Genomic DNA, 26,759 nt, shown 5'->3' with positions numbered 1-26,759 from the left:
AACAGTCTACGCTTTTATAGTTCCCAGGAAGACCAGTAGTAGATTCCGATGCACATCTGGAGGCAATCTGCAGCCTGTGCATTACCATAGAGTTGATGAAACACAGAAATTGCATCGGGATTAAAAACAACATTCACCATGCTCATTTTCCTCCATGGGAGTAATGTCTCAAACAGTCTACGCTTTGATCGTTTCCTGGAAGACCAGTAGAAGATTCCGATGCACATCTGGAGGCATTTTGTAATCTGTCTACCTTCAAAGTGTTTTGAAACACAGGAATTGCATCGGGATTTAATACAACAGTCACCATGCGCACCTTCCTCCATGGGAGTAATGTCTCAAAGAGTCTACGCTTTGATCGTTCCCTGGATGACCAGTAGTAGTTTCCGATGCACATCTTAGGGCTTTCTGTAATCTGTGGACCTTCAAAAAGTTGATGAAAGAGAGAAATTGCATCTTGAATGAATACAACAGTCACCATCCGCACATTCCTCCATGGGAGTAACGTCTGAAAGAGTCTACGCTTTGATCGTTCCCTGGAAGACCTGTAGTAGCATCCGATGCACACCTGGAGGCAATCTGTAATCTGTGGACCTTCAAAGTGTTGATGAAACACAGATATTTCATCGGGATTGAATACAACACTCACCATGCACACTTTCCTCCATGGGAGTAATGTCTCAAACAATCTACGCTTTGATCGTTCCCAGGAGAACCAGTAGTAGTTTCCGATGCACATCTGGTGGCAATCTGTAATCTGTGGACTACCAGAGAGTTGATGAAACACAGAAATTGCATCGGGATTGAATACAACAGTCACCATGCTCACTTTCCTCCATGGGAGTAATGTCTCAAACGGTCTACGCTTTGATCGTTCCCTGGAAGACCAGTGGAAGTTCCCGATGCACATCTGGAGACATTCTGTAGTCTGTGGACTATCAGAGTGTTGATAAAACACAGAAATTGCAACGGGATTGAATACAACAGTCACCATGCGCACTTTCCTCCATGGGAGTAATTTCTCAAACAGTCTACGATTTGATCGTTCCGTGGAAGACCAGTATAAGTTGCCGATGCACATCTGGAGGCGTTCTGTACTCTGTGGACTATCAGAGTGTTGATAAAACACAGAAATTGCAACGGGATTGAATACAACATTCACCATGCACACTTTCATCCATTAGTGTAATATCTCTAACAGTCTACACTTTGATCGTTCCCTGGAAGACCAGTAGTAGTTTCCGATGCACATCTGGAGGCAATCTGCAGCCTGTGGATTACCATAGAGTTGATGAAACACAGAAATTGCATCGGGATTGAATACAACAGTCACCATGCGCACTTTCCTCCATGGGAGTAATTTCTCAAACAGTCTACGATTTGATCGTTCCGTGGAAGACCAGTATAAGTTGCCGATGCACATCTGGAGGCAATCTGTAATCTGCGGACTATCAGAGTGTTGATGAAACACAGAAATTGCATCGGGATTGCATACAGCAGTCACCATCCTCACTTTCCTGCATGAGAGTAATGTCTGAAACAGTCTACGCATTGATCGTTCCCTGGAAGACCAGTAGTAGTTTCCGATGCACATTTGGAGGCATTCTGTACTCTGTGGACCTTCAATGTGTTGATGAAACACAGAAATTGCATCGGGAGTGTATACAACAGTCACCATCCGCACTTTCCTCCATGGGATGAATGTCTCTAACAGTCTACGCTTTGATCGTTCCCTGGAAGACCAGTAGAAGATTCCGATGCACATCTGGAGGCATTCTGTAATCTGTGGACCTTCAAAGTGTTTTGAAACACAGAAATTGCATCGGGATTTAATACAACAGTCACCATGCGCACCTTCCTCCATGGGAGTAATGTCTCAAACAGTCTACGCTTTGATCGTTCCCTGGAAGACCAGTAGTAGTTTCCGATGCACATCTGGGGGCATTCTGTAATCTGTGGACCTTCAAAGTGTTGATGAAACACAGAAATAGCATCGGGATTTAATACAACAGTCACCATGCACACTTTCCTGCATGGGTGTAATGTCTCTAACACTCTACGATTTGATCGTTCCCTGGAAGACCAGTAGTAGTTTCCGATGCACATCTGGAGGCAATCTGTAAGCTGTGGACCTTCAAAGTGTTGTTGGAACACAGAAATTGCATCGGCATTGAATGCAGCAGTCACAATGCACACTTTCCTCCATGGGAGCAATGTCTTAAACAGTCTACGCTTCGATCGTTACCTGGATGACCAGTAGTATTATCCGATGCACATCTGGAGGCATTCTGTAATCTTTGGACTATCAGACAGTTGATGAAACACAGAAATTGCATCGGGATTGAATACAACAGTCACCATGCGCACTTTCCTCCATGGTAGTAATGTCTCAAAGAGTTTACGCTTTGATCGTTCCCTGGAAGACCAGTAGTAGTTTCCGATGCACATCTGGAGGCATTCTGTAATCTGTGGACTATCAGAGTGTTGATGAAACACAGAAATTGCATCGGGATTGAATACAACAGTCACCTTGCGCACTTTCCTCCATGGGAGTAATTCTCAAGCGGTCTACGATTTGACCGTTTCCTGGAAGACCAGTAGTAGTTTCCGATGCACATATGGAGGCATTCTGTAATCTGTGGACCTTCAAATTGTTGATGAAACTCAGAAATTGCCTCGGGATTGAATACAACAATCACCATGCGCACTTTCCCCCATGGGAATAATGTCTGATACAGTCTACGCTTTGATCGTTCCCAGGAAGACCAGTAGTAGGTTCCGATGCACATTTGCTGACAATCTGCAATTTGTGGACTATCACAGTGTTGATGAAAAACAGAAATTGCATCGGGATTGAATACAAGAGTCACCATGCGCACTTTCCTCCATGGGAGTAAATCTCAAACAGGCTACGCTTTGATCGTCACTTGGAAGACCAGTAGTAGTTTCCGATGCACATTTGTAGGCATTCTGTAATCTGTGGACTATCAGACTGTTGATGAAACACAGAAATTGCATCGGGATTGAATACAACAGTCACCATGCGCACTTTCCTCCATGGGAGTAATTCTTAAACAGTCTACGTTTTTATCGTTCCCTGGAAGACCAGTAGTAGTTACGATGCACATCAGGAGGCATTCTGTAATCTGTGGACTATCAGAGTGTTGATGAAACACAGAAATTGCATCGGGATAGAATACAACAGTCACCATGCGCACTTTCCTCCATGGGAATAAAGTCTCTAACAGTCTACGTTTTGGTCATTAACTGGAAGACCAGTAGCAGCTTCCGATGCACATCTGGAGGCAATCTGTAATCTTTGGACTATCTGAGTGTTGATGAAACACAGAAATTGCATCGTGATTGAGTATCACAGTCACCATGCACACTTTCCTCCATGGGAGTAATGTCTCAAACAGTCTCCGCATTGATCGTTACCAGTAAGACCAGTAGTGGTTTCCGATGCACATCTGGAGGCAATCTCTAATCTGTGGACTATCAGAGTGTTGATGAAACACAGAAATTGCATCGGGATTGCATACAACAGTCACCATCCTCACTTTCCTATATGGGAGTAATGTCTGAAACAGTCTACGCATTGATCATTCCCTGGAATACCAGTAGTAGTTTCCGATGCACATCTGGAGACATTCTGTACTCTGTGGACTATCAGAGTGTTGATGAAACACAGAAATTGCATCGGGATAGAATACAGCAGTCACCATGCGCACTTTCCTCCATGGGAATAAAGTCTCTAACAGTCTACGCTTTGGTCATTAACTAGAAGACCAGTAGTAGCTTCCGATGCACATCTGGAGGCAATCTGTAATCTATGGACTATCTGAGTGTTGATGAAACACAGAAATTGCATCGGGATTGAGTATCACAGTCACCATGCACACTTTCCTCCATGGGAGTAATGTCTCAAACAGTCTCCGCATTGATCGTTTCAGTAAGACCAGTAATAGTATCCGATGCACATCTGGAGGCAATCTGTAATCTGTGGACTATCAGAGTGTTGATGAAACGCAGAAATTGCATCGGGATTGAATACAACAGTCACCATCCTCACTTTTCTCCATGGGAGTAATGTCTGAAACAGTCTACGCATTGATCGTTCCCTGGAAGACCAGTAGTAGTTTCCGATGCACATCTGGAGGCATCCTGTACTCTGTGGACCTTCAATGTGTTGATGAATCACAGAAATTGCATCGGGAGTGAATACAACAGTCACCATCCGCACTTTCCTCAATGGGAGTAATGTCTCAAACAGTCTACGCTTTGATCGTTCCCTGGAAGACCAGTGGTAGTTTCCGATGAACATCTGGAGGCATTCTGTAATCTGTGGTCTATCCGGTTGTTGATGAAACACAGAAATAGCATCGGCTTTGAATACAACAGTCACCACGCGCACTTTCATCCGTGGGTGTAATGTCTCAAACAGTCTACGCTTCATCGTTCCCGGGAAGAAAGGTAATAGTTTCCGATGCACATCCGAAGGCATTCTGTAATCTGTATACTATCAGAGTGTTGTTGAAACAGAGAAATTGCATCGGGATTGAATACAACAGTCACCATGCGCACTTTCCTCCATGGGAGTAATGTCTCAAACAGTCGACGGTTTAATCGTTACCTGAAGACCAGTAGTAGTTTCCGATGCACATCTGGAGGCATTCTGTAATCTGTGGACTATCAGAGTGTTGTTGAAACACAGAAATTGCATCGGGATTGAATACAACAGTCACCATGCGCACTTTCCTCCATGGGCGCAATGTCTCAAACAGTCTACGCTTTGATCGTTCCCTGGAAGACCAGTAGTAGTTTCCGATGCAAATCTGGTTGCATTCTGTAATGTGTGGACTATCAGAGTGTTGATGAAACACGGAAATTGCATCCGGAGTGAATACAACTGTCACCATCCGCACTTTCCTCCATTGGAGTAACGGCTGAAAGAGTCTACGCTTTGATCGTTCCCTGGAAGACCAGTAGTAGTTTACGATGCACATCTGGAGGCATTCTGTAATCGATTGACTATCAGAGTGTTGATGAAACAAAGAAATTGCATCGGGATTGAATACAACAGTCACCATGCGCACTTTCCTCCATGCGAGTGATGTCTCAAACAGTCTACGCTTTGATCGTTCCCTGGAAGACCAGTGGAAGTTCCCGATGCACATCTGGAGGCATTCTGTAATCTGTGGACTATCAGAGTGTTGATAAAACACAGAAATTGCAACGGGATTGAATAAAACAGTCACCATGCACACTTTCATCCATTAGTGTAATGTCTCTAACAGTCTACGCTTTGATCGTTCCCTGGAAGGCCAGTAGTAGTTTCCGATGCACATCTGGTGGCATTCTTTAATCGATTGACTATCAGAGTGTTGATGAAACACAGAAATTGCATCGGGATTGAGTATCACAGTCACCATGCACACTTTCCTCCATGGGAGTAATGTCTCAAACAGTCTCCGCATTGATCGTTCCCAGGAAGACCAGTAGTAGTTTCCGATGCACATCTGGAGGCAATCTGTAATCTGTGGACTATCAGAGTGTTGATGAAACACAGAAATTGCATCGGGATTGCATACAACAGTCACCATCCTCACTTTCCTCCATGGGAGTAATGTCTGAAACAGTCTACGCATTGATCATTCCCTGGAATACCAGTAGTAGTTTCCGATGCACATCTGGAGGCGTTCTGTACTCTGTGGACTATCAGAGTGTTGATAAAACACAGAAATTGCAACGGGATTGAATACAACATTCACCATGCACACTTTCATCCATTAGTGTAATATCTCTAACAGTCTACGCTTTGATCGTTCCCTGGAAGACCAGTGGTAGTTTCCGATGAACAACTGGAGGCATTCTGTAATCTGTGGTCTATCCGGGTGTTGATGAAACACAGAAATTGCATCGGGACTGAATACAACAGTCACCATGCGCACTTTCCTCCATGGGAGTAATTCTTAAACAGTCTACGTTTTTATCGTTCCCTGGAAGACCAGTATTAGTTACGATGCACATCAGGAGGCATTCTGTAATCTGTGGACTATCAGAGTGATGTTGAAACACAGAAATTGCATCGGGATTGAATACAACAGTCACCATGCGCACTTTCCTCCATGGGCGCAATGTCTCAAACAGTCTACGCTTTGATCGTTCCCTGGAAGACCAGTAGTAGTTTCCGATGCAAATGTGGTTGCATTCTGTAATGTGTGGACTATCAGAGTGTTGATGAAACACGGAAATTGCATCCGGAGTGAATACAACTGTCACCATCCGCACTTTCCTCCATGGGAGTAACGTGTGAAAGAGTCTACGCTTTGATAGTTCCCTGGAAGACCAGTAGTGGCATCCGATGCACACCTGGAGGCAATCTGTAATCTGTGGACCTTCAAAGTGTTGATGAAACACAGATATTGCATCGGGATTGAATACAACACTCACCATGCACACTTCCCTCCATGGGAGTAATGTCTCAAACAATCTACGCTTTGATCGTTCCCAGGAAAACCAGTAGTAGTTTCCGATGCAAATCTGGAGGCAATCTGTAATCTGTGGACTACCAGAGAGTTGATGAAACACAGAAATTGCATCGGGATTGAATACAACAGTTACCATGCTCACTTTCCTCCATGGGAGTAATGTCTCAAACAGTCTACGCTTTGATCGTTCCTGGAAGACCAGTGGAAGTTCCCGATGCACATCTGGAGGCATTCTCTAATCTGTGGACTATCAGAGTGTTGATAAAACACAGAAATTGCAACGGGATTGAATACAACAGTCACCATGCACACTTTCATCCATTAGTGTAATGTCTCTAACAGTCTACGATTTGATCGTTCCCTGGAAGACCAGTAGTAGTTTCCGATGCACATCTGGAGGCATTCTGTAATCGATTGACTATCAGAGTGTTGATGAAACAAAGAAATTGCATCGGGATTGAATACAACAGTCACCATGCGCACTTTCCTCCATGGGAGTGATGTCTCAAACAGTCTACGCTTTGATCGTTCCCTGGAAGACCAGTAGTAGTTTCCGATGCACATCTGGAGGCATTCTTTAATCGATTGACTATCAGAGTGTTGATGAAACAAAGAAATTGCATCGGGATTGAATACAACAGTCACCATGCGCACTTTCCTCCATGGGAGTAATGTCTCAAACAGTCTACGCATTGATCGTTCCCAGGAAGACCAGTGGTAGTTTCCGATGCACATCTGGAGGCAATCTGTATTCTGTGGACTATCAGAGTGTTGATGAAACACAGAAATTGCATCGGGATTGAGAATCACAGTCACCATGCACACTTTCCTCCATGGGAGTAATGTCTCAAACAGTCTCCGCATTGAACGTTCCCAGGAAGACCAGTAGTAGTTTCCGATGCACATCTGGAGGCAATCTGTAATCTGTGGACTATCAGAGTGTTGATGAAACACAGAAATTGCATCGGGATTGCATACAACAGTCACCATCCTCACTTTCCTCCATGGGAGTAATGTCTGAAACAGTCTACGCATTGATCATTCCCTGGAATACCAGTAGTAGTTTCCGATGCACATCTGGAGGCGTTCTGTACTCTGTGGACTATCAGAGTGTTGATAAAACACAGAAATTGCAACGGGATTGAATACAACAGTCACCATGCGCACTTTCCTCCATGGGAGTAATGTCTCAAACAGTCTACGCATTGATCGTTCCCAGGAAGACCAGTGGTAGTTTCCGATGTACATCTGGAGGCAATCTGTATTCTGTGGACTATCAGAGTGTTGATGAAACACAGAAATTGCATCGGGATTGAGTATCACAGTCACCATGCACACTTTCCTCCATGGGAGTAATGTCTCAAACAGTCTCCGCATTGAACGTTCCCAGGAAGACCAGTAGTAGTTTCCGATGCACATCTGGAGGCAATCTGTATTCTGTGGACTATCAGAGTGTTGATGAAACACAGAAATTGCATCGGGATTGAGTATCACAGTCACCATGCACACTTTCCTCCATGGGAGTAATGTCTCAAACAGTCTCCGCATTGAACGTTCCCAGGAAGACCAGTAGTAGTTTCCTATGCACATCTGGAGGCATTCTGTAATCTGTGGTCTATCCGGGTGTTGATGAAACACAGAAATTGCATCGGGATTGAATACAACAGACACCATGCGCACTTTCCTCCATGGGAGTAATTCTTAAACAGTCTACGTTTTTATCGTTCCCTGGAAGACCAGTATTAGTTACGATGCACATCAGGAGGCATTCTGTAATCTGTGGACTATCAGAGTGTTGATGAAACACAGAAATTGCATCGGGATAGAATACAACGGTCACCATGCGCACTTTCCTCCATGGGAGTAATGTCTCAAACAGTCGACGGTTTAATCGTTACCTGCAGACCAGTAGTAGTTTCCGATGCACATCTGGAGGCATTCTGTAATCTGTGGACTCCAGAGTGTTGTTGAAACACAGAAATTGCATCGGGATTGAATACAACAGTCACCATGCGCACTTTCCTCCATGGGAATAAAGTCTCTAACAGTCTACGCTTTGATCATTAACTGGAAGACCAGTAGTAGCTTCCGATGCACATCTGGAGGCAATCTGTAAGCTGTGGGCCTTCAAAGTGTTGTTGAAACACAGAAATTGCATCGGGATTGAATACAACAGGCACCATGCACACTTTCCTCCATGGGAGTAATGTCTCAATCAGTCTAAGCTTTGATCGTTACCTGGAAGACCAGTAGTATTTTCCGATGCACATCTGGAGGCATTCTGTAATCTGTGGACTATCAGACTGTTGATGAAATACAGAAATTGCAACGGGATTGAATACAACAGTCACCATGCGCACTTTCCTCCATGGGAGTAATGTCTCAAAGAGTTTACGCTTTGTTCGTTCCCTGGAAGACCAGTAGTAGTTTCCGATGCACATCTGGAGGCATTCTGTAATCTGTGAACTATCAGAGTGTTGGTGAAACACAGAAATTGCATCGCGATTGAATACAACAGTCACCTTGCGCACTTTCCTCCATGGGAGTAATTCTCAAACGGTCTACGCTTTGATCGTTTCCTGGTAGACCTGTAGTAGTTTCCGATGCACATATGGAGGCATTCTGTAATCTGTGGACCTTCAAATTGTTGATGAAACACAGAAATTTCATCGGGATGGAATACAACATTCACCATGCGCACTTTCCCCCATTGGAGTAATGTCTCAAACAGTATACGCTTTGATCGTTGCCTTGGAGACCAGTGGTAGTTTCCGATACACATCTGGAAGCATTCTGTAATCTGTGGACTATCAGAGTGTTGATGAAACACAGATATTGCATTGGGATTGAATACACCAGTCACGATGCGCACTTTCCTACATGGGAGTAATGTCTCTAACAGTCTACGTTTTGTTCGTTTCCTGGAATACCAGTAGTAGTTTCCGATGCACATCTGGAGGCATTCTGAAATCTGTGGACTCTCAGAGTGTTGATGAAACACAGAAATTGCATCGGGATTGAATACAACAGTCACCATGAGATCTTTCCTCCATGGGAGTAATATCTCAAACAGTCTACGCTTTGATCGTTCCCTAGAAGACCAGTAGTAGTTTCCGATGCACATCTGTAGGCATTCTGTATTCTGTGGACCATCGGAATATTGATGAAACACAGAAATTGCATCGGGATTGAACACGACAGTCACCATGCGCACTTTCCTGCATGGGAGTATTGTCTCGGACAGTCTACGTTTTTATCGTTCCCAGGAAGACCAGTAGTAGTTTCCGATGCACATCTGGAGGCATTCTGTAATCTCTGGACTATCAGACAGTCGATGAAGCACAGAAATTGCATCGGGATTGATTACAAAAGGCACCATGCGCACTTTCCGCCATGGGAGTAGTGTCTCAAACAGTCTATTCTTTGATCGTACCCTGGAAGATTAGAAGTAGTTTCCGATGCATATCTGGAGGCATTCTGTAATCTGTGGACTATCAGAGTGTTGATGAAACACAGAAATTGCATCGGGATTGAATACAACAGTCACCATGCGCACGTTTCTCCATGGGAGTATTGTCTCGGACAGTCTACGTTTTGATCGTTCCCAGGAAGACCAGTAGTAGTTTCCGATGCACATCTGGAGGCATTCTGTAATCTGTGGACTATCAGAGCGTTGATGAAACACAGAAATTGCATCGGGATTGAATACAACTGTCACTATGCGCACTTTCCTCCGTAAAAGTAATGTCTCAAACAGACTACGCTTTGATCGTTCCCTGGAAGACCAGTAGTAGTTTCCGATGCACATCTGTAGGCATTCTGTAATCTGTGGACTATCAGAGTGTTGATGAAACACAGAAATTGCATCGGGATTGAATACAACAGTCGCTATGCACACTTTCCTCCATTGGAGTAATGTCTCAAACAGTATACGCTTTGATCGTTCCCACGAAGACAAGTAGTAGTTTCCGATGCACATCTGGAGGCAATCTGTAATCTGTGGACTACCAGAGAGTTGATGAAACACAGAAATTGCATCGGGATCGAATAAAACAGGCACCATGCTCACTTTCCTCCATGGGAGTGATGTCTCAAACAGTCTACGCTTTGATCGTTCCCTGGAGACCAGTGGTAGTTTCCGATGCACATCTGGAGGCATTCAGTAATCTGTGGACCATCAGAGTGTTGATAAAACACAGAAATTGCATCGGGATTGAATTCAACAGTCACCATGCACACTTTCCTCCATGGGAGTATTGTCTCAAACAGTCTACGCTTTGATCGTTCCCAAGGAGACCAGTAGTAGTTTCCGATGCACATCTGGAGGCAATCTGTAATCTGTGGACTACCAGAGATTTGATGAAACACAGAAAATGCATCGGGATTGAATACAACAGTCACCATGCTCACTTTCCTAGATGGGAGTCTACGCTTTGATCGTTCCCTGGAAGACCAGTGGTAGTTTCTGATGCACATCTGGAGTCATTCTGTAATCTGTGGACTATTACAGTGTTGATAAAACACGGAAATTGCATAGGGATTGAATACAACAGTCATGATGCACACTTACCTCCATGGGAGTAATGTCTCTAACAGTCTACGCTTTGATCGTTCCCTGGAAGACCAGTAGTAGTTTCCGATGCACGTCTGGAGGCATTTTGTAATCTGTGGACTATCAGAGTGTTGATGAAACACAGAAATTTCGCCGGGATTGAATACAACAGTCACCATGCGCACTTTCCTGCATGGGAGTAGTGTCTCAAACAGTCTACGCTTTTGTCGTTCCCTGGAAGACCAGTAGTAGTTTCCGATGCATATCTGGAGGCATTCTGTACTCTGTGGACCTTCAAAGTGTTGATGAAACTCAGAAATTGCATCGAGAGTGAATACAACAGTCACCATCCGCACTTTCCTCCATGGGAGTAATATCTCAAACAGTCTACGAATTGATCGTTCCCAGGATGACCAGTAGTAGTTTCCGATGCACATCTGGAGGCATTCTGTAATCTGTGGACCTTCAAAGTGTTGATGAAACACAGAAATTGCGTCGGGATTAATACAGCAGTCACCATGCACACTTTCCTACATGGGAGTATTGTCTCAAACAGTCTACGCTTTGATCGTTCCCCGGGAGACCAGTAGTAGTTTCCGATGCACATCTGGAGGCAATCTGTAATCTGTGGACTACCAGAGATTTGATGAAACACAGAAAATGCATCGGGATTGAATATAACAGTCACCATGCTCACTTTCCTAGATGGGAGTCTACGCTTTGATCGTTCCCTTTAAGACCAGTGGTAGTTTCTGATGCACATCTGGAGTCCTTCTGTAATCTGTGGACTATTACAGTGTTGATAAAACACGGAAATTGCATAGGGATTGAATACAACAGTCATGATGCACACTTTCCTCCATGGGAGTAATGTCTCTAACAGTCTACGCTTTGATCGTTCCCTGGAAGACCAGTAGTAGTTTCAGATGCACATCTGGAGGCATTCTGTAATCTGTGGACTATCAGAGTGTTGATGAAACAAAGAAATTGCATCGGGATTGAATACAACAGTCACCATTCGCACATTCTAAATGGGAAAAATGTCTGAAACAGTCTACGCTTTGATCGTTCCCAGGAAGACCAGTAGTAGCTTCAGACGCACATTTGGAGACAATCTGAAATTTGTATACCATTAGAGTGTTGATGAAACACAGATATTGCATCGGGATTGAATACAACAGTCACCACGCGAACTTTCCTCCCTGGGAGTAATGTCTCAAACAGTCTACGCTTTGATCGTTCCCTTGAAGACCAGTGGTAGTTTCCGATGCACATCTGGAAGCATTCTGTAATCTATGGACTATCAGAGTGTTGATGAAACACAGATATTGCATCGGGATTGAATACAGCAGTCACCATGCGCACTTTCCTACATGGGAGTAATGTCTCTAACAGTCTACGCTTTGTTCGTTTCCTGGAATACCAGTAGTAGTTTCCGATGCACATCTGGAGGCATTCTGTAATCTGTGGACTCTCAGAGTGTTGATGAAACAGAAAAATTGCATCGGGATTGAATACAACAGTCACCATGAGCACTTTCCTCCATGGGAGTAATGTCTCAAACAATCTATGCTTTGATCGTTCCCTAGAAGACCAGTAGTAGTTTCCGATGCACATCTGTAGGCATTCTGTATTCTGTGGACCATCGGAATATTGATGAAACACAGAAATTGCATCGGGATTGAACACAACAGTCACCATGCGCACTTTCCTGCATGGGAGTATTGTCTCGGACAGTCTACGTTTTGATCGTTCCCAGGAAGACCAGTAGTAGTTTCCGATGCAAATCTGGTTGCATTCAGTAATGTGTGGACTATCAGAGTGTTGATGAAACACGGAAATGGCATCGGGATTGAATATCACAGTCACCATGAACACTCTAGTCCATGGGAGTAATATCTCAAACTGTCTACGCATTGATCGTTCCCAGGAAGGCCAGTAGTAGTTTCCGATGCACATCTGGAGGCAATCTGTAATCTGTGGACTATGAGCGTGTTGATGAAACACAGAAATTGCATCGGGATTGAAAATAACAGTCACTATCCTCACTTTCCTCCATGGGAGTAATGTCTGAAACAGTCTACGCTTTGAACGTTCTGTGGAAGGCCAGTAGTAGTTTCCGATGCACATCTGGAGGCATTCTGTACTCTGTGGACCTTCAATGTGTTGATGAAACACAGAAATTGCATCGGGAGTGAATACAACAGTCACTATCCGCACTTTCCACCATGGGAGTAACGTCTGAAACGGTCTACGCTTTGATCGTTCCCTGGAAGACCAGTAGTAGTTTCCGATGCACATCTGGAGGCAATCTGTAAGCTGTGGACCTTCAAAGTGTTGTTGAAACACAGAAATTGCATCGGCATAGAATGCAGCAGTCACAATGCACACTTTCCTCCATGGGAGTAATGTCTCAAACAGTCTACGCTTTGATCGTTACCTGGATGACCAGTAGTATTTTCTGATGCACACCTGGAGGCATTCTGTAATCTGTGGAATATCAGACTGTTGATAAAACACAGAAATTGCAACGGGATTGAATACAACAGTCACCATGCACACTTTCCTCCATGGTAGTAATGTCTCAAAGAGTTTACGCTTTGATCGTTCCCTGGTAGACCAGTAGTAGTTTCCGATGCACATCTGGAGGCATTCTGTAATCTGTGGACTATCAGAGTGTTGATTAAACACAGACATTGCATCGGGATTGAATACAACAGTCACCTTGAGCACTTTCCTCCATGGGAGTAATTCTCAAACGGTCTACGCTTTGACTGTTTCCTGGAAGACCAGTAGTAGTTTCCGATGCACATATGGAGGCATTCTGTAATCTGTGGACCTTCAAATTGTTGATGAAACTCAGAAATTGAATCGGGATTGAATACAACAATCACCATGCGCACTTTTCCCCATGGGAATAATGTCTGATACAGTCTACGCTTTGATCGTTCCCAGGAAGACCAGTAGTAGGTTCCGATGCACATTTGGAGACAATCTGCAATTTGTGGACTATCAGAGTGTTGATGAAAAACAGAAATTGCATCGGGATTGAATACAACAGTCACCATGCGCACTTTCCTCCATGGGAGTAAATCTCAAACAGGCTACGCTTTGTTCGTCACTTACAAGACCAGTAGTAGTTTCCGATGGACTTTTGTAGGCATTCTGTAATCTGTGGACTATCAGAGCGTTGATGAAACACAGAAATTGCATCGGGATAGAATACAACAGTCACCATGCGCACTTTCCTCCATGGGAATAAAGTCTCTAACAGTCTACGCTTTGATCATTAACTGGAAGACCAGTAGTAGCTTCCGATGCACATCTGGAGGCAATCTGTAAGCTGTGGACCTTCAAAGTGTTGTTGAAACACAGAAATTGCATCGGGATTGAATACAACAGTCACCATGCACACTTTCCTCCATGGGAGTAATGTCTCAAACAGTCTACGCTTTGATCGTTACCTGGAAGACCAGTAGTATTTTCCGATGCACATCTGGAGGCATTCTGTAATCTGTGGACTATCAGACTGTTGATGAAATACAGAAATTGCATCGGGATTGAATACAACAGTCACCATGCGCACATTCCTCCATGGCAGTAATGTCTCAAAGAGTTTACGCTTTGTTCGTTCCCTGGAAGACCATTAGTAGTTTCCGATGCACATCTGTAGGCATTCTGTAATCTGTGGACTATCAGAGTGTTGATGAAACACAGAAATTGCATCGGGATTGAATACAACAGTCACCTTGCGCATTTTCCTCCGTGGGAGTAATTCTCAAACGGTCTACGCTTTGATCCTTTCCTGGAAGACCAGTAGTAGTTTCCGATGCACATATGGAGGCATTCTGTAATCTGTGGACCTTCAAATTGTTGATGAAACACAGAAATTGCATCGGGATTGAATACAACACTCACCATCCGCACTTTCCTCCATGGGAGTAAATCTCAAACAGGCTACGCTTTGATCGTTCCCTGGAAGACCAGTAGTAGCTTCAGATGCACATTTGGAGACAATCTGAAATTTGTATACCATCAGAGTGTTGTTGAAACACAGATATTGCATCGGGAATGAATACAACAGTCACCACGCGACCTTTCCTCCCTGGGAGTAATGTCTAAAACAGTCTACGCTTTGATCGTTGCCTTGAAGACCAGTGGTAGTTTCCGATGCACATCTGGAAGCATTCTGTAATCTGTGGACTATCAGAGTGTTGATGAAACACAGAAATTGGATCGGGATTGAATACAACAGTCACCATGAGCACTTTCCTCCATGGGAGTAATGTCTCAAACAGTCTACGCTTTGATCGTTCCCTAGAAGACCAGTAGTTGTTTCCGATGCACATCTGTAGGCATTCTGTATTCTGTGGACCATCGGAATATTGATGAAACACAGAAATTGCATCGGGATTGAACACAACAGTCACCATGCGCACTTTCCTGCATGGGAGTATTGTCTCGGACAGTCTACGTTTTATCGTTCCCAGGAAGACCATTAGTAGTTTCCGATGCACATCTGGAGGCATTCTGTAATCTCTGGACTATCAGACTGTCGATGAAACACAGAAATTGCATCGGGATTGATTACAAAAGGCACCATGCGCACTTTCCTCCATGGGAGTAGTGTCTCAAACAGTCTATTCTTTGATCGTACCCTGGAAGATTAGAAGTAGTTTCCGATGCACTTCTGGAGGCATTCTGTAATCTGTGGACTATCAGAGTGTTGATGAAACATAGAAATTGGATCGGGATTGAATACAACAGTCACCATGAGCACTTTCCTCCATGGGAGTAATGTCTCCAACAGTCTACGCTTTGATCGTTCCCTAGAAGACCAGTAGTAGTTTCCGATGCACATCTGTAGGCATTCTGTATTCTGTGGACTATCGGAATATTGATGAAACACAGAAATTGCATCGGGATTGAATACAACAGTCACCTTGCGCACTTTCCTCCATGGGAGTAATTCTCAAACGGTCTTCGCTTTGACTGTTTCCTGGAAGACCAGTAGTAGTTTCCGATGCACATATGGAGGCATTCTGTAATCTGTGGACATTCAAATTGTTGATGAAACTCAGAAATTGAATCGGGATTGAATACAACAATCACCATGCGCACTTTCCCCCATGGGAATAATGTCTGATACAGTCTACGCTTTGATCGTTCCCAGGAAGACCAGTAGTAGGTTCCGATGCACATTTGGAGACAATCTGCAATTTGTGGACTATCAGAGTGTTGATGAAAAACAGAAATTGCATCGGGATTGAATACAACAGTCACCATGCGCACTTTCCTCCATGGGAGTAAATCTCAAACAGGCTACGCTTTGATCGTCACCTACAAGACCAGTAGTAGTTTCCGATGGACATTTGTAGGCATTCTGTAATCTGTGGATTATCAGACTGTTGATGAAACACAGAAATTGCATCGGGATTGAATACAACAGTCCCCATGCGCATTTTCCTCTATGGGAGTAATTCTTAAACAGTCTACGTTTTTATCGTTCCCTGGAAGACAGTAGTAGTTACGATGCACATCAGGAGGCATTCTGTAATCTGTGGACTATCAGAGTGTTGATGAAACACAGAAATTGCATCGGGATAGAATACAACAGTCACCATGCGCACTTTCCTCCATGGGAATAAAGTCTCTAACAGTCTACGCTTTGATCATTAACTGGAAGACCAGTAGTAGCTTCCGATGCACATCTGGAGGCAATCTGTAAGCTGTGGACCTTCAAAGTGTTGTTGAAACACAGAAATTGCATCGGGATTGAATACAACAGTCACCATGCACACTTTCCTCCATGGGAGTAATGTCTCAAACAGTCTACGCTTTGATCGTTACCTGGAGGACCAGTAGTATTTTCCGATGCACATCTGGAGGCTTTCTGTAATCTGTGGACTATCAGACTGTTGATGAAATACAGAAATTGCATCGGGATTGAATACAACAGTCACCATGCGCACTTTACGCCATGGGAGTAGTGTGTCAAACAGTCTATTCTTTGATCGTACCCTGGAAGATTAGAAGTAGTTTCCGATGCACATCTGGAGGCATTCTGTAATCTGTGGACTATCAGAGTCTTGATGAAACACAGAAATTGCATCGGGATTGAATACAACAGTCACCATGAGCACTTTCCTCCATGGGAGTAATGTCTCAAACAGTCTACGCTTTGATCGTTCCCTAGAAGACCAGTAGTAGTTTCCGATGCACATCTGTAGGCATTCTGTATTCTGTGGACCATCGGAATATTGATGAAACACAGAAATTGCATCGGGATTGAACACAACAGTCACCATGCGCACTTTCCTGCATGGGAGTATTGTCTCGGACAGTCTACGTTTTATCGTTCCCAGGAAGACCAGTAGTAGTTTCCGATGCACATCTGGAGGCATTCTGTAATCTCTGGACTATCAGACTGTCGATGAAACACAGAAATTGCATCGGGATTGATTACAAAAGGCACCATGCGCACATTCCGCCATGGGAGTAGTGTCTCAAACAGTCTATTCTTTGATCGTACCCTGGAAGATTAGAAGTAGTTTCCGATGCACATCTGGAGGCATTCTGTAATCTGTGGACTATCAGAGTGTTGATGAAACACAGAAATTGCATCGGGATTGAATACAACAGTCACCATGAGCACTTTCCTCCATGGGAGTAATGTCTCAACCAGTCCACGCTTTGATCGTTCCCTAGAAGACCAGTAGTAGTTTCCGATGCACATCTGGAGGCATTCTGTAATCTGTGGACTATCAGAGTGTTGATGAAACACAGAAATTGCATCGGGATTGAATACAACAGTCACCTTGCACACTTTCCTCCATGGGAGTAATTCTCAAACGGTCTACGCTTTGACTGTTTCCTGGAAGACCAGTAGTAGTTTCCGATGCACATATGGAGGCATTCTGTAATCTGTGGACCTTCAAATTGTTGATGTAACACAGAAATTGCATCGGGATGGAATACAAAAATCACCAAGCGCACTTTCCCTCATTGGAGTAATGTCGGAAACAGTCTACGCTTTGATCTTTCGCAGGAAAACCAGTAGTAGTTTCCGATGCACATCTGGATGCATTCTGTAATCTGTGGACTATCAGAGTGTTGATGAAACATAGAAATTGCATCGGGATTGAATACAACACTCATTATCCGCACTTTCCTCCATGGGAGTAAATCTCAAACAGGCTACGCTTTGATCGTTCCCTGGAAGACCAGTAGTAGCTTCAGATGCACATTTGGAGACAATCTGAAATTTGTATACCATCAGAGTGTTGTTGAAACACAGATATTGCATCGGGAATGAATACAACAGTCACCACGCGACCTTTCCTCCCTGGGAGTAATGTCTCAAACAGTCTACGCTTTGATCGTTGCCTTGAAGACCAGTGGTAGTTTCCGATGCACATCTGGAAGCATTCTGTAATCTGTGGACTATCAGAGTGTTGATGAAACACAGATATTGCATCGGGATTGAATACAGCAATCACCATGCGCACTTTCCTACATGGGAGTAATGTCTCTAACAGTCTACGCTTTGTTCGTTTCCTGGAATACCAGTAGTAGTTTCCGATGCACATCTGGAGGCATTCTGAAATCTGTGGACTCTCAGAGTGTTGATGAAACACAGAAATTGCATCGGGATTGAATACAACAGTCACCATGAGCACTTTCCTCCATGGGAGTAATGTCTCAAACATTCTACGCTTTGATCGTTCCCTAGAAGACCAGTAGTAGTTTCCGATGCACATCTGTAGGCATTCTGTATTCTGTGGACCATCGGAATATTGATGAAACACAGAAATTGCATCGGGATTGAGCACAACAGTCACCATGCGCACTTTCCTGCATGGGAGTATTGTCTCGGACAGTCTACGTTTTATCGTTCCCAGGAAGACCAGTAGTAGTTTCCGATGCACATCTGGAGGCATTCTGTAATTTGTGGACTACAAGAGAGTTGATGAAACAGAGAAAGTGCATCGGGATCGAATACAACAGGCACCATGCTCACTTTCCTCCATGGGAGTGATGTCTCAAACAGTCTACGCTTTGATCGTTCCCTGGAAGACCAGTGGTAGTTTCCGATGCACATCTGGAGGCATTCAGTAATCTGTGGACCATCAGAGTGTTGATAAAACACAGAAATTGCATCGGGATTGAATTCAACAGTCACCATGCACACTTTCCTCCATGGGAGTAATGTCTCTAACAGTCTACGCTTTGATAGTTCCCTGGAAGACCAGTAGTAGTTTCCGAAGCACGTCTGGAGGCATTCTGTAATCTGTGGACTATCAGAGTGTTGATGAAACACAGAAATTTCGCCGGGATTGAATACAACAGTCACCATGCGCACTTTCCTGCATGGGAGTAGTGTCTCAAACAGTCTACGCTTTTGTCGTTCCCTGGAAGACCAGTAGTAGTTTCCGATGCATATCTGGAGGCATTCTGTACTCTGTGGACCTTCAATGTGTTGATGAAACACAGAAATTGCATCGGGAGTGAATACAACTGTCACCATCCGCACTTTCCACCATGGGAGTAACGTCTGAAACGGTCTACGCTTTGATCGTTCCCTGGAAGACCAGTAGTAGTTTCCGATGCACATCTGGAGGCAATCTGTAATCTGTGGACTACCAGAGATTTGATGAAACACAGAAAATGCATCGGGATTGAATATAACAGTCACCATGCTCACTTTCCTAGATGGGAGTCTACGCTTTGATCGTTCCCTTTAAGACCAGTGGTAGTTTCTGATGCACATCTGGAGTCATTCTGTAATCTGTGGACTATTACAGTGTTGATAAAACACGGAAATTGCATAGGGAATGAATACAACAGTCATGATGCACACTTTCCTCCATGGGAGTAATGTCTCTAACAGTCTACGCTTTGATCGTTCCCTGGAAGACCAGTAGTAGTTTCAGATGCACATCTGGAGGCATTCTGTAATCTGTGGACTATCAGAGTGTTGATGAAACAAAGAAATTGCATCGGGATTGAATACAACAGTCACCATTCGCACATTCTAAATGGGAAAAATGTCTGAAACAGTCTACGCTTTGATCGTTCGCAGGAAGACCAGTAGTAGCTTCAGACGCACATTTGGAGACAATCTGAAATTTGTATACCATCAGAGTGTTGATGAAACACAGATATTGCATCGGGATTGAATACAACAGTCACCACGCGAACTTTCCTCCCTGGGAGTAATGTCTCAAACAGTCTACGCTTTGATCGTTCCCTTGAAGACCAGTGGTAGTTTCCGATGCACATCTGGAAGCATTCTGTAATCTATGGACTATCAGAGTGTTGATGAAACACAGATATTGCATCGGGATTGAATACAGCAGTCACCATGCGCACTTTCCTACATGGGAGTAATGTCTCTAACAGTCTACGCTTTGTTCGTTTCCTGGAATACCAGTAGTAGTTTCCGATGCACATCTGGAGGCATTCTGTAATCTGTGGACTCTCAGAGTTTTGATGAAACAGAAAAATTGCATCGGGATTGAATACAACAGTCACCATTCGCACTTTCCTCCATCGGAGTAATGTCTCAAACAGTCTATGCTTTGATCGTTCCCTAGAAGACCAGTAGTAGTTTCCGATGCACATCTGTAGGCATTCTGTATTCTGTGGACCATCGGAATATTGATGAAACACAGAAATTGCATCGGGATTGAACACAACAGTCACCATGCGCACTTTCCTGCATGGGAGTATTGTCTCGGACAGTCTACGTTTTGATCGTTCCCAGGAAGACCAGTAGTAGTTTCCGATGCAAATCTGGTTGCATTCAGTAATGTGTGGACTATCAGAGTGTTGATGAAACACGGAAATTGCATCGGGATTGAATATCACTGTCACCATGAACACTCTAGTCCATGGGAGTAATATCTCAAACTGTCTACGCATTGATCGTTCCCAGGAAGGCCAGTAGTAGTTTCCGATGCACATCTGGAGGCAATCTGTAATCTGTGGACTATGAGCGTGTTGATGAAACACAGAAATTGCATCGGGATTGAAAATAACAGTCACTATCCTCACTTTCCTCCATGGGAGTAATGTCTGAAACAGTCTACGCTTTGATCGTTCTGTGGAAGGCCAGTAGTAGTTTCCGATGCACATCTGGAGGCATTCTGTACTCTGTGGACCTTCAATGTGTTGATGAAACACAGAAATTGCATCGGGAGTGAATACAACAGTCACCATCCGCACTTTCCACCATGGGAGTAACGTCTGAAACGGTCTACGCTTTGATCGTTCCCTGGAAGACCAGTAGTAGTTTCCGATGCACATCTGGAGGCAATCTGTAAGCTGTGGACCTTCAAAGTGTTGTTGAAACACAGAAATTGCATCGGCATAGAATGCAGCAGTCACAATGCACACTTTCCTCCATGGGAGTAATGTCTCAAACAGTCTACGCTTTGATCGTTACCTGGATGACCAGTAGTATTTTCTGATGCACACCTGGAGGCATTCTGTAATCTGTGGAATATCAGACTGTTGATAAAACACAGAAATTGCAACGGGATTGAATACAACAGTCACCATGCACACTTTCCTCCATGGTAGTAATGTCTCAAAGAGTTTACGCTTTGATCGTTCCCTGGAAGACCAGTAGTAGTTTCCGATGCACATCTGGAGGCATTCTGTATTCTGTGGACTATCAGAGTGTTGATTAAACACAGACATTGCATCGGGATTGAATACAACAGTCACCTTGCGCACTTTCCTCCATGGGAGTAATTCTCAAACGGTCTACGCTTTGACTGTTTCCTGGAAGACCAGTAGTAGTTTCCGATGCACATATGGAGGCATTCTGTAATCTGTGGACCTTCAAATTGTTGATGAAACTCAGAAATTGAATCGGGATTGAATACAACAATCACCATGCGCACTTTCCCCCATGGGAATAATGTCTGATACAGTCTACGCTTTGATCGTTCCCAGGAAGACCAGTAGTAGGTTCCGATGCACATTTGGAGACAATCTGCAATTTGTGGACTATCAGAGTGTTGATGAAAAACAGAAATTGCATCGGGATTGAATACAACAGTCACCATGCGCACTTTCCTCCATGTGAGTAAATCTCAAACAGGCTACGCTTTGTTCGTCACTTACAAGACCAGTAGTAGTTTCCGATGGACTTTTGTAGGCATTCTGTAATCTGTGGACTATCAGAGTGTTGATGAAACACAGAAATTGCATCGGGATAGAATACAACAGTCACCATGCGCACTTTCCTCCATGGGAATAAAGTTTCTAACAGTCTACGCTTTGATCATTAACTGGAAGACCAGTAGTAGCTTCCGATGCACATCTGGAGGCAATCTGTAAGCTGTGGACCTTCAAAGTGTTGTTGAAACACAGAAATTGCATCGGGATTGAATACAACAGTCACCATGCACACTTTCCTCCATGGGAGTAATGTCTCAAACAGTCTACGCTTTGATCGTTACCTGGAAGACCAGTAGTATTTTCCGATGCACATCTGGAGGCATTCTGTAATCTGTGGACTATCAGACTGTTGATGAAATACAGAAATTGCATCGGGATTGAATACAACAGTCACCATGCGCACATTCCTCCATGGCAGTAATGTCTCAAAGAGTTTACGCTTTGTTCATTCCCTGGAAGACCAGTAGTAGTTTCCGATGCACATCTGTAGGCATTCTGTAATCTGTGGACTATCAGAGTGTTGATGAAACACAGAAATTGCATCGGGATTGAATACAACAGTCACCTTGCGCATTTTCCTCCATGGGAGTAATTCTCAAACGGTCTACGCTTTGATCCTTTCCTGGAAGACCAGTAGTAGTTTCCGATGCACATATGGAGGCATTCTGTAATCTGTGGACCTTCAAATTGTTGATGAAACATAGAAATTGCATCGGGATTGAATACAACACTCACCATCCGCACTTTCCTCCATGGGAGTAAATCTCAAACAGGCTACGCTTTGATCGTTCCCTGGAAGACCAGTAGTAGCTTCAGATGCACATTTGGAGACAATCTGAAATTTGTATACCATCAGAGTGTTGTTGAAACACAGATATTGCATCGGGAATGAATACAACAGTCACCACGCGACCTTTCCTCCCTGGGAGTAATGTCTAAAACAGTCTACGCTTTGATCGTTGCCTTGAAGATCAGTGGTAGTTTCCGATGCACATCTGGAAGCATTCTGTAATCTGTGGACTATCAGAGTGTTGATGAAACACAGAAATTGGATCGGGATTGAATACAACAGTCACCATGAGCACTTTCCTCCATGGGAGTAATGTCTCAAACAGTCTACGCTTTGATCGTTCCCTAGAAGACCAGTAGTTGTTTCCGATGCACATCTGTAGGCATTCTGTATTCTGTGGACCATCGGAATATTGATGAAACACAGAAATTGCATCGGGATTGAACACAACAGTCACCATGCGCACTTTCCTGCATGGGAGTATTGTCTCGGACAGTCTACGTTTTATCGTTCCCAGGAAGACCAGTAGTAGTTTCCGATGCACATCTGGAGGCATTCTGTAATCTCTGGACTATCAGACTGTCGATGAAACACAGAAATTGCATCGGGATTGATTACAAAAGGCACCATGCGCACTTTCCTCCATGGGAGTAGTGTCTCAAACAGTCTATTCTTTGATCGTACCCTGGAAGATTAGAAGTAGTTTCCGATGCACTTCTGGAGGCATTCTGTAATCTGTGGACTATCAGAGTGTTGATGAAACACAGAAATTGGATCGGGATTGAATACAACAGTCACCATGAGCACTTTCCTCCATGGGAGTAATGTCTCCAACAGTCTACGCTTTGATCGTTCCCTAGAAGACCAGTAGTAGTTTCCGATGCACATCTGTAGGCATTCTGTATTCTGTGGACCATCGGAATATTGATGAAACACAGAAATTGCATCGGGATTGAACACAACATTCACCAAGCGCACTTTCCTGCATGGGAGTATTGTCTCGGACAGTCTACGTTTTATCGTTCCCTGGAAGACCAGTAGTAGTTTCCGATGCACATCTGGAGGCATTCTGTAATCTGTGGACTATCAGAGTGTTGATGAAACACAGAAATTGCATCGGGATTGAATACAACAGTCACCTTGCGCACTTTCCTCCATGGGAGTAATTCTCAAACGGTCTACGCTTTGACTGTTTCCTGGAAGACCAGTAGTAGTTTCCGATGCACATATGGAGACATTCTGTAATCTGTGGACATTCAAATTGTTGATGAAACTCAGAAATTGAATCGGGATTGAATACAACAATCACCATGCGCACTTTCCCCCATGGGAATAATGTCTGATACAGTCTACGCTTTGATCGTTCCCAGGAAGACCAGTAGTAGGTTCCGATGCACATTTGGAGACAATCTGCAATTTGTGGACTATCAGAGTGTTGATGAAAAACAGAAATTGCATCGGGATTGAATACAACAGTCACCATGCGCACTTTCCTCCATGGGAGTAAATCTCAAACAGGCTACGCTTTGATCGTCACCTACAAGACCAGTAGTAGTTTCCGATGGACATTTGTAGGCATTCTGTAATCTGTGGATTATCAGACTGTTGATGAAACACAGAAATTGCATCGGGATTGAATACAACAGTCCCCATGCGCATTTTCCTCTATGGGAGTAATTCTTAAACAGTCTACGTTTTTATCGTTCCCTGGAAGACAGTAGTAGTTACGATGCACATCAGGAGGCATTCTGTAATCTGTGGACTATCAGAGTGTTGATGAAACACAGAAATTGCATCGGGATAGAATACAACAGTCACCATGCGCACTTTCCTCCATGGGAATAAAGTCTCTAACAGTCTACGCTTTGATCATTAACTGGAAGACCAGTAGTAGCTTCCGATGCACATCTGGAGGCAATCTGTAAGCTGTGGACCTTCAAAGTGTTGTTGAAACACAGAAATTGCATCGGGATTGAATACAACAGTCACCATGCACACTTTCCTCCATGGGAGTAATGTCTCAAACAGTCTACGCTTTGATCGTTACCTGGAGGACCAGTAGTATTTTCCGATGCACATCTGGAGGCTTTCTGTAATCTGTGGACTATCAGACTGTTGATGAAATACAGAAATTGCATCGGGATTGAATACAACAGTCACCATGCGCACTTTACGCCATGGGAGTAGTGTGTCAAACAGTCTATTCTTTGATCGTACCCTGGAAGATTAGAAGTAGTTTCCGATGCACATCTGGAGGCATTTTGTAATCTGTGGACTATCAGAGTCTTGATGAAACACAGAAATTGCATCGGGATTGAATACAACAGTCACCATGAGCACTTTCCTCCATGGGAGTAATGTCTCAAACAGTCTACGCTTTGATCGTTCCCTAGAAGACCAGTAGTAGTTTCCGATGCACATCTGTAGGCATTCTGTATTCTGTGGACCATCGGAATATTGATGAAACACAGAAATTGCATCGGGATTGAACACAACAGTCACCATGCGCACTTTCCTGCATGGGAGTATTGTCTCGGACAGTCTACGTTTTATCGTTCCCAGGAAGACCAGTAGTAGTTTCCGATGCACATCTGGAGGCATTCTGTAATCTCTGGACTATCAGACTGTCGATGAAACACAGAAATTGCATCGGGATTGATTACAAAAGGCACCATACGCACATTCCGCCATGGGAGTAGTGTCTCAAACAGTCTATTCTTTGATCGTACCCTGGAAGATTAGAAGTAGTTTCCGATGCACATCTGGAGGCATTCTGTAATCTGTGGACTATCAGAGTGTTGATGAAACACAGAAATTGCATCGGGATTGAATACAACAGTCACCATGAGCACTTTCCTCCATGGGAGTAATGTCTCAACCAGTCCACGCTTTGATCGTTCCCTAGAAGACCAGTAGTAGTTTCCGATGCACATCTGGAGGCATTCTGTAATCTGTGGACTATCAGAGTGTTGATGAAACACAGAAATTGCATCGGGATTGAATACAACAGTCACCTTGCACACTTTCCTCCATGGGAGTAATTCTCAAACGGTCTACGCTTTGACTGTTTCCTGGAAGACCAGTAGTAGTTTCCGATGCACATATGGAGGCATTCTGTAATATGTGGACCTTCAAATTGTTGATGAAACTCAGAAATTGAATCGGGATTGAATACAACAATCACCATGCGCACTTTCCCCCATGGTAATAATGTCTGATACAGTCTACGCTTTGATCGTTCCCAGGAAGACCAGTAGTAGGTTCCGATGCACATTTGGAGACAATCTGCAATTTGTGGACTATCAGAGTGTTGATGAAAAACAGAAATTGCATCGGGATTGAATACAACAGTCACCATGCGCACTTTCCTCCATGGGAGTAAATCTCAAACACGCTACGCTTTGATCGTCACCTACAAGACCAGTAGTAGTTTCCGATGGACATTTGTAGGCATTCTGTAATCTGTGGATTATCAGACTGTTGATGAAACACAGATATTGCATCGGGATTGAATACAACAGTCACCTTGCGCACTTTCCTCCATGGGAATAATTCTCAAACGGTCTACGCTTTGATCCTTTCCTGGAAGACCAGTAGTAGTTTCCGATGCACATATGGAGGCATTCTGTAATCTGTGGACCTTCAAATTGTTGATGAAACACAGAAATTGCATCGGGATGGAATACAAAAATCACCATGCGCACTTTCCCCCATTGGAGTAATGTCGGAAACAGTC

Source organism: Schistocerca gregaria, chromosome 10 (genome assembly GCF_023897955.1).
Source record: "Schistocerca gregaria isolate iqSchGreg1 chromosome 10, iqSchGreg1.2, whole genome shotgun sequence".
Taxonomy (NCBI): Eukaryota; Metazoa; Arthropoda; class Insecta; order Orthoptera; family Acrididae; genus Schistocerca; species Schistocerca gregaria.
Note: the sequence above shows the minus strand (reverse complement) of the source record.